Here is a 12,402-nt window from a genome sequence, read left to right as displayed (position 1 = left end):
TCCAGTTGAGATTGAACTTACTGATTGGGCCCAAGAGGTTTGACATCAACTTTAAATCTAGAGGCATGACCTTTTCCACAGCAAAGGTCCAAAGCTGGCATTTACAGTGGGAGACTGTGTGGCTTTGCTGGTGAAGAAGGTCACAACTTGGGACTGCACACTGGAGCTGTGTGCAAGTCCTGGCTGGTGTCCTTTAGAAAGAAGGTGGCCTCAGCTTGCAGGATGCTGTAAATTAACAGGGAGAAAGGGGGGCAATGAGATAGTCTGTGCATTTTGGCTCCACTCCACTGCACCTAAATTGCACTTGTAGTCCATGTCATGAATTGGCAATAGAGGTAAACAATATCACTATTGAATACCACTACTCAAAATCTTATACTTTGGGCTACAGTATATTTGACATCTTAACAGAGTTTTGTGGAATTATAACGAATAATAAGTATAGGGATGCATGAGTGGTTCAGTGGTAGAATGCTTGCGTGCCATGTGGGAGACCAAGGTTTGATTCCCGGAAAATGCATGCCACAAAACATTATAATGATGTTGGCTGACTGATCCTGAACATGCTGGATGTTCAAGACTTCATATTTCCAGCTCAAGTGCCACACGAAGGTCATGAAATTTCTATGTATGCCAAGAAAGAAGTTCTTACACCTTGTAGCTGTAAGACTTGAGATTTTTAAAAACCAGATCCAGTGTCTTACAGTGTGAGTATCTGAGTTCCAACATGAATAGAATCCTCAAACTTATATGGTGTCTGCTGTTAAAATGACAGCACTGTTGGGAAAAGAATGAGACCCTGAAAATTGGTCAGAGGTCATATTGGCTGATAATGATAACTGCAGAGATATTGAAACCCTAAATTCTTCTGAATGTTCTTTGTTAGACAAACCCATAATGAATGGTTTACCCTGAGGAATCAACCATTGACCTCTAGTCTGCTCAAAGAATCAGTCATCCCAATACACCTGAAGATATTAACCCTGTAAATTTACCCAGTATACTAGTCATTGCCCCTCCTGAAGAAGCAGCCCTCATACCTCAGTCTGAACTGATTAATCCTTTTCACCAGATGAAACCATAATAGAATACCTTCAGGTAGATGGTTTGCAAGGCCCCAATTCCTCTCATTACTCAGCCCCCATCACCCTTCTTTTCTTCCAAACAAGTAACAAGACTGAAGTCCCAAAAGGGGCCAAATGGATGGCTATGAAGCATGACCCCTGAAAAAGTATGATACTCCCAAAGCAGTGCATGATTATTCCAATTTGTATAGACAGAAATCAGAAGAATATATGTGGGAATGTATTTCAAACATGTGATATAATGGTGAAAGGAACAATAAACTGGATCAGATGAAATTTATTGGTGTGGGCAAACTAAGCAGATATGTTGGAATCAATGTTGTAGCCTGAGGGTTTAGAAAGGGCTCTAACGTTTATTCAGGAGGCTGGCTGAAGCTCAGAAGAAAAAGTGACAAACTCAGAAACACATGAATAACCTACACTGATTCACCAAGAAATAGAAAATCTCAACAGAACAACTACAGGCAAAGAGATGGAATCAGAATTCTTTATTCTGTCTTACAGCTGCATCATATTCCATCATATGTATATACCACAGCTTGTTTAGCCACTCATCTGTTGATGGATATTTGTTTCCACCTCTGGCAATTGTAAATAATGCTTCTGTAAACGTTGGTGAGCAAATGTCCATTTGTGTCCTTGCCCTCATGTCCTCTGAATAGATACCTAACAAGGGTATTGCCAGATCATATGCCAATTTTATTTACATTCCTGGGAGTCATGCCCCACATAGAGAGGGGGAGAGCAGTGAGTTTGCTTGCCATATTGGCTGAGAGAGAATAGGCCACATCTGAGCAACAAAAGAGGTTCTCTGGGGGTGACTCTTAGACCTAATTTTAAGTAGGCTTAACCTATTCTTTGTGGGGTTGATTTTCCTATTAACAAATCCCAAGATTGAGGACCTGACATATTGATTTGGTTTTTCCCACTCCTTGTGAGGGTATTAGGAATTCCCCAAATGGGGAAGTTGAATTTCCCCCTTTCTCACCATCCACCAAGGGGACTTTGCAAATACTTCTTTACTCATTGTTCAAATCACTCTGGGATTACCAGGGCATCACGCTGGACAAACCTACAAATCTCATGCTCTATTCAAGGTTCCAGGTACCTATGGTGTTCAATTAACCTGTCCATATCAGTAATATTCAGAAATGCACTAGTCAAAATCTAAATTTTGTACCAAACAAACATTTTTTGCTTTAGTCTCAACACAGAATTTGGTGTTAAAATATGAATGACCATCTGTTTTCCCACCCTGTAATACTGACATTACTTTGTTCTTCATCATGCAAAAACATTTTTTTTTAATTTGAACATTTAGTCACTATCATTTACACTCTAGGCATTCCTAGATTTTACCAGCTCAGTCTTTATCTTCTATCTTTCCTTCTGGTTTCATGTGTACCCCCAGCCCTCCTCCTTCTCTCCTTCTCACATCCTCAGTGTACTTACATTATTGTGCTACAATCAGGTAGTATTGTGCTATCCATTTCTGAATTTTTACAATCAGTCCTGTTGCACAATCTCTATCCCTTCAGCTCCAATTACCTAATATCTACCCTATTTCTATCTTCTGATGACCTCTGTTCTGAACAGAAATTCTCCAAGTTCATCCATTAATGTTAGTTCATATCAGTGAGACCATATAGTATTTGTTCTCTTGCTTCTGGCTTATCTGACTCAGCATAATGTTCTCAAGGTCCATCCATGTTGTTACATGCCTCATGACTTTATTCTGTCTTACAGCTGCATCATATTCCACCATATATACACACCACAGCTTGTTTAGCCACTCATCTGTTGATGGATATTTGTTTCCACCTCTTGGTAATTGCAAATAATGCTACTATATACATTAGTGAGCAAATGTCCATTTGTGTCCTTGCTCTCATGTCCTCTGAATAGATACCTGGCAATGGTATTGCTGGATCATATCGCAGTTTTACACTTAGTTTCTTGAGGAACCGCCAAACTGCCTTCCACAGTGATTGTACCATTTTGCATTCCTACCAACAGTGGATAAGTTTGCCTCTTTCTCCACATCCTCTCCAACACTTGTCATTTTCTGTTTTACTGATAATTTTCTTTCTGGTGAGTGTGAGATGATATCTCATTGTGTTTTTGATTTGCATTTCACTAACATCCAGGGAAGCTGAGCATCTTTTCATGTGTCTTTTAGCCATTTGCATTTCTTCTTCTGAGAAGTGTCTGCTCATGTCTTTTGCCCATTTTCCGTTTTTTTTTTTTTTGTCTTTTTGTTGTTGAGTTGAAGAAATCTTTATATACTCTGGATAGAAACCCTTATCTGATATGTCATTTCCAAATATTGTCTCCCATTGTGTAGGCTGTCTTTTTGATTTCTTGACAAAGCTCTTTGATGCACAAAAGTGTTTAATTTTGAGGGGTTCCTATTTATCTCTTTTTTCTTCAATGCTTGCACTTTGGGTGTAAGATCTAGAAATCTGTCTCCTATTACAAGTTTTATAAGATATTTCCCTACATTTTGTTCTAAAAGTTTTTGGTCTTACATTTAGTGTTTATCTTTGATTCATTTTGAGTTAATTTTTGTATAGGGTGTGAGATATGGATCTCTTTCATTCTTTTGTATGTGGATATGCAGTTCCCCAAGCACTATTTATTGAAGAGACTATTCTATCCCTGGTGAGTTGGCTTGACTGCTTTATCAAATGTCAATTATCCATAGATGAGAGGGTTAATATCTGAACACACTATTTGATTCATTGGTCACTATATCTATCTTTATGCCAGTATCATGCTCTTTTGACCACTATACTTCATACTACACCTTAAAATCAGGCAGTGTGAGACCTTCAACTTCATTTTTCTTTCTTATAATATTTTTAGCTAGTTGGGGCATCCTGCCCTTCCAGATGAATTTGGCTTTTGGTTTCTCTATTTCTTCAGAGTAAGTTTTTTGGGATTTTAATTGGTATTGCATTGAATCTATAATTCAATTGGGTAGAGTTGACATCTTACTTATATTTAGTCTTATAATCCATGAACACAGTATGCCCTTCCATTTATTTAGGTCTTCTGTGATTTCTTTTAGTAATTTCTTGTACATTTCTTTGTATAAGTCTTTTGTATCCTTAGTTAAATTTATTCCTAAATGTTTTATTCTTTTGGTTGCAATTGTAAATGGAATTTCTTTCTTGATTTCCCCCTCAGATTGCTCATTTCTAGTGTATAGAAACAGTACAGATTTTTGAGTATTGATCTTGTAATCTGCTGCTTTTCTGTACTCATTTACTAGCTCTAGTAGTTTTGTGGTGGGTTTTTCAGGATATTCAACATAAAGTATATCATCTGTGAACAGTAAGAGTTTTACTTCTTCCTTTCCAATTTGTATGCTTATATTTCTTTTTCTTGTCTAATTGCTCTGGCTAGAACTTCCAACACAATGTTGAATAACAATGGTGACAGTGGACATTCTTGCCTTGTTCCTGATATTAGGGGGAAAGCTTTCAGATTTTCCCCATTGAGGATGATGTTAGTTGTGTGTTTTTTGTATATTCCCATTATCATTTTGAGAACGATCCCTTCTCTTCCTATCCTTTGAAGTGTTTTCAACAAGAATGGATGTTGAATTTTGTCAAATGCCTTTTCTGCATCAATCAAGATGATCATGTGTTTTTTCTGCTTTGATTTGTTGATATGGCCTATTACATTAATTGATTTTCTTATATTGAATCATCCTTGCATAACTGGGATGAACCCTACTTTGTCATGGTGTATGCTTCTTCTTTTCATGTGCTGGAATTGATTTGCAAAAATTTTGTTGAAGATTTTTGTATTTATATTCATTACAGATATTTGTCTGTAATTTTCTCTTTTTGTAGTATCTTTGTCAGGCTTTGATATGGGAGTGATGTTGGCTTCATAGAATAAGTTAAGTAGCCTTCCCTCCTCTTCAATTTTTTTGAAGGGTTTGGGCAGGATTGGAACCAATTTCTCTTTGAATGTTTGGTGGAATTCACATGTGATGACCTGCGGTCCTAGACTTTTCTTTTTTTGAGAGCTTCTTAACATCCGACTCAATGTCTTTACTTGTGGTTGGTTTGTTGAGGTCATCTGCTTCTTCTTGAGTCAATGTTGGTTGTTCATGCCTTTCTAGGAAGTTGTCCATTTCATCTATGTTGTCTGTTTTATAAGCATAAAGTTTTTTCATGGTATCCTCTCATTACCTCCTTTATTTCTGTGGGGTCAGTGGTTATGTCTCCTCTTCCATTTCTGATTTTATTTATTTGCATCCTCTCTCTTCTCTTTGTCAACCTTGCTAAGGGTACATCAATTTTCTTGATTTTCTCATAGAACCAACGTCTGGTTTTGTTGATTTTCTTGATTGTTTTCTTGTCCTCAATTTCAATTATTTCTACTCTAATCTTTGTTGTTTCTTCCCTTTTACTTGGTTTGTAGTTTGCTATTCTTTCTCTGTTTCTTCCAAGTAAGTAGGCAGTTCCATGATTTTTGCTCTTTCTTCTTTTTAGATATAGGTGTATAGGGCAGTAAATTTCCGTCTTAGCAGTGCCTTTGCTGCATCGCCTATACTTTGATATGTTGTGTTTCCATTTTCATTTGCCTACAGATATTTCCTGATTTCTCTTCTCTTATAACCTCTTCCTTGACCCACTGGTTTGTTTAAGAGTGTGTTGTTGAGCCTTCATGTATTTGTGAATTTTCTGGCCCTCTGCCTGTTACTGATTTTCAACTTCATTTCTTTATGATTCAAGAAAGTGTTTGTATGATTTCAAACTTTTTAAATTTTTGAGACATTCTTTATGATCTATCATATTGTCTATCCTTGAGAATGATCCTTGAGCCCTTGATAAAGGGTGTACCTGCTGTTGTGGGGTGTAATGTTCAATAAATATCTGTTAAGTCTAGTTCATTTATTGTATTATTCAAATTTTCTGTTTTTATATTGATTCTCTGCCTAGATGTTCTGTCCATTGATGAGAGTGGGGAATTGAAGTCTCCAACTCTTATGGTAGATGTGTCTATTTCTCTTCTCAGTGTTGGCCTCATGTATTTTGGAGCACTCTGGCCTGGTGCATAAATATTTATGATTGTTATGTCTTCTTATTGAATTTCTTTTATTAATACCTACTGTCCTTCTTTGTCTCCTTTACTGTTTTACATTTGAAGAATAATTTGTTGGATATTAGTATAGCTGCTCTTGCTCTTTTCTGATTGTGGTTTGCATAAAATATCTTTTCCCAACCTTTCACTTTCATCCTATGTTTGTCCTTGGGTCTAAAATGTGTCCCTTGTAGACAGCGTATAGATGGGTCCTGTTTTTTAATCCATTCTTCTAGTCTGTGTTTTTTGATTGGGGAACTTAATCCAGTAACATTTTGTGTTATTACTGCAAGGGAAGTGCTCTCTTCTACCATTTTGCCTTTTAGATTTTATATGTCATATCTAATTTTTCTTCTTTTTACCTTTACTGATGGTCTTCATTTCTACGGCCTTCTACACACCTCTCTCTTCTGTCTTTTCCTGTTTATAGTGCTCCCTTTAGTATTTCTTTCAGAATTCATCTCTTCATCACAAATTCTCTGTGATTCTTTCTAAAAATGTTTTAATTTTCCCCTCATTTTTGAAGGACAATTTTGTTGGATATAGAATCTTTGTTGGCAGTTTTTCTCTTTAAGAGTCTTAAATGTATCATACCATTGTCTTCTCACCCCCATGGTTTCTGCTGAGAAATCTACATATAGACTTACTGAGCTTCCATTGTATGTGATGGATTGTTTTTGTCTTGCTGCTTTCAAAATTCTTTCTCTTTGACATCTGTCATTCTGATTAGTTAGTGTCTTGGAGTATTCTATTTGGATCTATTCTGTTTGGGGTATACTGCACTTCATGGATCAGTAATTTTAAATCTTTCATAAGAGTTGGGAAATTTTCAGTGATAAATTCCTCCATTAATCCTCTCCTCCTTTTCCCATCTCTTCTCCTTCTGGGACACCCACAACATGCATATATTCATGTGCTTTGTGTTGTCATTCAGTTCCCTGAGTCCCTGCTCATATTTTCTATTCTTTTCCCTATACTTCTTTTTTCTTGTCAGATTTCAGATATTCTGTCCTCCAGTTCACTAATCCTATCTTCTGCCTCTTGAAATCTAACATTTTAGGTTTCCATGATTTTTTTCATCTCTTCTACTGTGCCTTTCATTCCATAAGTTCTGTGATTTGATTTTTCAGACTTCTGAGTTCTTTTTGTTTGTTCCTTACCTTCTTTATATCCTCCCGCAATTCATTGATTTGATTTTGATGAGATTTTCTATGTCTGTTTGGCCTTCCTGTATTAATTGTTTCAACTCCTGTATCTCATTTGAATTGCTGGTTTGTTCCTTTGACTGGATCATATCTTCAATTTTCCTAGTATGATCCATTATTTTTTGCTGGCATCTGGGCATTTAATTTCCTTAATTATTTTATTCTGGAGATTGTTTTCATTCTTTTATCCAGGATTTTCTTGCTGTGTGGCTTTGTTCTCTATCTGTTATTTCACACTCAGTTCAGCTTATTCTAGAACTCTAGCATAGGTTTTGTTAATGGACAAGAATTTTCCAGTTCTTGTTTTCTTGCGTTTTGCCCTGCCTGTATGCTACTTTTTTTTTCCTTAGGAGGGTCTACTTAGGTATTATAGACTCTAGTTAGATTTTCCCAGGCCAGACTGGCCTCCTCTCAAGAGGAAAGAATCACCTGCATCAGTTTTCCCTGAGGGTGAGATTCAGCAGGTTGACATACATTCCTATGAAGCCTCTAGACCCTCTGTTTTTCCTATCCTGCCCGGTATGTAGTGCCTGTCTGCCTGTGGGTCCTACCAGTATAAAGTAATGCAGTGCCTTTAACTCTTGCAGACTCTTTCTGCTGGGGACATGTTTGAGACAGAGGAGAGGTTGTATGCTGGCTTTAATTACTTCAGTTTTCCAGTCCCTGGGTTCTTAGTTCCTTGGGAGAGGTATTCCACCCGAGCTGCACCCCACCCATCTCCTGGGTAAGGCACAACATCCAAGGACCTACCTTCTTTCATCTGACCAACCTCTTCATCTCTCAGGCAAGCTTAATTCCACGCAAGCCTGGGGTAGTTGGAGCCTGAGAAGACTTGCAGTTATAAAAAAAATCCTTTTCATCAGGACCCCCATTCCTTGGGTTTATTAATCAAGAGCTTAAGTTGGTACATTGCTCTAGGTATCTCCAGGTCCTAGGTGCTCCCTCTTCTTTTTTTTTAGGGTCCATCCCTTTTCGAGCATTTTGTCTGTCCAATCCAAAATACCTCTTTTGTTGTGTAAATATTCAGTCCTTTAAAAATTCATTAAAATTAAAACATACACAACCATCCATAATTTTGTTTTACCTTTTTTATGGTATAATGTAACATATATACAAAGCTAAGAAAGAAAGAGCAATAGTTTTCAAAGCATTCTTCAACAAATAGTCATAGGATAGTTCCCAGGGTTTGTCATAGGCTACCATAACATCATCTCGCATTTTTCCAACAGTATTTCTTTAATTCACCTAAGATGCCTTCCTGACAACTTCCAACCACTCTATCAGTGCACATTTTTCATATTGCCCTTCCTTCCTTTTTCCCCCTTAGCATATACCATCAAATTACAAAAACAGTATTTATTGCCTATGTCCTTTATAACATAAATTCAATGAAAGGAGAAATGTTTACCTACATTACTCACTACTATATCCTAGCTAAAGTACCATGCATGACATAGTATTGATAATACTTGAATTAATGAATTTTTAATTACATGAGTTATATACAAAACACTTTGTATTATTTTTATGTCATTACTTTTTCCAAGATTTCTTTCACATTATGTTCAGGTACCACAAAAAAAAAATAAGAAAAATTGAGATGCAAGCTTTCCTAAAATTGAAGTAAATGCAATTTACTAGCAAGAACTATACTGCTTATTTCCACTTATACAGGTGGACAAAGTTATCTCCAAGTCAGACAGGGCACTAGCAGGTAGATGTGACCTTGGGTATAAAGGAGAAATGGGGCCAAATAGGAATTCCCTCATTTGGTTTATGTGGATGGTGAAGGGTGAACAGCAATAGTATTTTGTTAATGCCATTCCAAAAGCACTTTGTGGGAGGTCCAGCTATCAGAGGACAATACAGAATTAGGAAAGTTAGGTGACAAGAGACTTCTGTCTGTAACTAGGAAAATCCATGACTCAAGTTCATACTCAAAGTGCTCCCAATCAATCCACAGACTGTTTCACAGGTTCCTCCTCCTACCCTAACCCATCATCTGACATTTAACCTCTTACGTGCTTGCATTTCAGGGCTCTCTCTCATAAACAGATGAAGTCAGAATTTTTTCAATCCACTCTGATACTCTCTGTATTTTATCTGGAGAGTTTAGACCAGCAGTTCCATGCATTTTCATCCAAGATCCTTTTACAGTCTTTGAGAACTCCAAAGAGCTTTTGGTTACATGAGTTATATTTATCAATATTTACCAAATTTATTTATAAAAAATTTTACTCTTAAAAATTTTAAGTTATAAATTTAGAAAATATTTAATCCATTTCAAAATAACTAAACTCATTATATGTCAGCATAACATATTTTTATGAAAGATAAGTATATTTTCAATATCAAACTATTTAGTGAGAAGAATGTAACTGTTTCACTTTTTTCAAATCTCTTTAACACCTTTAATGGCTCTCTAAAAATCCTTTAATGTCTGGCTTTACAGATAAGTGAATTCTCATATATATTCCCACATTCAATATGTGTGATATGTTGATTTGAAGTATATGAAGAAAATCCTGCCTCAAACTACCATGTGATTGAAAACAGGGGGTAGTATATTAAAAACCTATTCAGATAAATTCAGACATTCTTTCGTCAGTGCTCTTCCAAGTGGCATTCAGAAGTATGAACCTGTTTTTTACCTTTTGCTTTTCCTCTCAATCTATACTTTTCTTATTTTTCTATCAAGGTGAGTGCCATGTAGGACACTGAAGAACTATGGGTTCACTTCCTCACCTGCTCAAACACTCCTCTCACTCAGTCAGGCACTGAAGAGAATGTGGCACAATTTATATTAATCAGTTTTATACTTATCAACAACCTGATTTACTAGTGGAAAAATGTGTGGTGACTCAGCAGTGATTTATACTATAGTATCCCATAGCATAAAGGGCACTGAGTTAGTTTTCTAGGTGGTAGAAATGGATTCTCTTTAGTTGCAAAGACAAACACTCTATTTCATAGAGTCTTCTCCTCCTTGTCTCTCTTTGTTCTACACAGGAAAGCTGAAAGTATCACAGTCCATCTCTCTAGCCAACCAGTTGTACACATTGGAGCCTGTTGTGCAAGTCAAGTGAAATTTCCTGAGTAATATGTGACCTGCACCCCCAATGTACTGATGGCTAATATGTGACCCCTATCTCCCCTGGAGGATCTGACAGGGGAGGCTCCTAGAGGCAGTTTGGATATTGATGTCACATCTAATGCCAAGGTAAGATCATCTGTTTTGTCTAAGGTAGAAATGCCCCTTTCTCATATTCATTCTTTTCCAATTGAGTATACATCTTGGAATATGATGATATACATTATAGATACTAGCTACTGTTGTGGGGGAAGGAAAAGTTGAAAGGGAACTTATATCAATAGATCTCTGATACAAGAAGGCATGAAATGGCAGCCTCAGTTTATAAACCATATGGGAGAGGACTTTTGCCTCAGCAGCCATATTTCCTCCTGATTAAGGCTTTTGTAATTACCAACAAAATGAAGTTGAGAGACACATCTTCCAGGAAAAGCCTTGCCATTTTCCCTTGGGTGACTTCTATGCTTATGAGATCTTGACTTTACCACTGTTTCCTATCTGTTTTAATAAAATATCAAAATCTGAGCAAATATGACACAGCCTGGCTTGATATACACTGTGTTTTTTCCTCTGAAATTGCAAGGGTCTTTGAAAGCAAGCAAAAGCAGTAAGTATCCAACTGCTATGGGAATAAATTGAGTTAAAATAGGAGGGTTCCTATAAGTTTTAGTGTGGTGAACTAAAGCCTGATTCCAGTCTCACAGGGAAATGAAGACTGGGGTTATAAGAAAAAAATTCAGTGAAAGAACTCTGTCCCTTTCTATGGTCCCTGGCAGAACCAGTGTTCCTTTCAGGTGCTGCAGGTTTGAGTGAATGGGCCTTAGTGGAGTCCATGCAGGAGTCTCTGTGGTGTGATTGTGAATATCTATGGGAGTGTGTAAGGTGACTGTGTGCATGTCCACAGCTGATATTCCTGCTTGCACTGGAAAACTGCCAGTGGCAACTTTCTCAAATATACCCTATTACCACAGCATATTTAATGTATGTTGGCTTGTTCTAACTTCATCACAGCTTCATCTGGGGTTTGCTTAATGTATATATAACAAAGATGGGCAAAGTGAGGTGTGAAATGAATGGTCCAGCTCTTGTGTTCCTAAAGGGGAAAGTCCTAAGTGTAAAGCCAAGTGTGTAGCCAAAATGTTGATGTACTTACTACTCAGACATGTGATCAATAGACAATGCACAAGGGAGCATCTGTACATGTGTGTGGCATTAACTGAGCCTACAGAGATCAAAGCTGCTCATCCTCATAAGGTAGCATCAGTGGTTCCATGGCCTAAGGCATATAGCTGTGTGGTTAACTGCAGACTCTGGCATAGCTATCAGTGCCAAAAGCATATAAAAAACCAACATACTTCCAGTAATATAAAAAATTTGAGCTGTGAGGCATCATATAGGACAAATGGTCAACAACCAGGACTGAGGGCATAGTTCAGCAGCTTGTCCAAAGCAGACAGACATCATGAAGATAATTTATTGCATTTGATAGCATTATTGGCATGAACTTTAGAGATCCTCAAATCCTGTAAGCAACACATAGTAGGGTCACTGATGAATAAGAACTCAAATAAGAGTTGGTTCTTTACTTGGTGCCCAAAACCCTTGTTGAAATGCTCTAGACACATAGGCTAGATGGCACTAGAAGTCAAACTATGCATGCCTCCACAATTTTTGTCCCACTGTTGAGGGCCAGTGATGGACAATCAATAATTCAATGAATACACGAATGGTATAGAAAAGGAATATTGAAGAAAAACTGATTAGTAAAGGATGATTAAATAAGATTTTAGTATTTTCCAATATTCTATAATTGATTATCTTTACAAAAAATTATCAGTTAACAAATGCAAAAACTTCATTGCCTAAAATTGAATCTATTCAAACAGGAAGTTTCCTTCTAATCAAGTGGGAATTCCTATGG

Source organism: Tamandua tetradactyla, chromosome 9 (assembly GCF_023851605.1).
Source record: "Tamandua tetradactyla isolate mTamTet1 chromosome 9, mTamTet1.pri, whole genome shotgun sequence".
Lineage (NCBI taxonomy): Eukaryota > Metazoa > Chordata > Mammalia > Pilosa > Myrmecophagidae > Tamandua > Tamandua tetradactyla.
The sequence above is the reverse complement of the archived record's forward strand: the minus strand, read 5'-3'. Positions refer to the sequence as shown.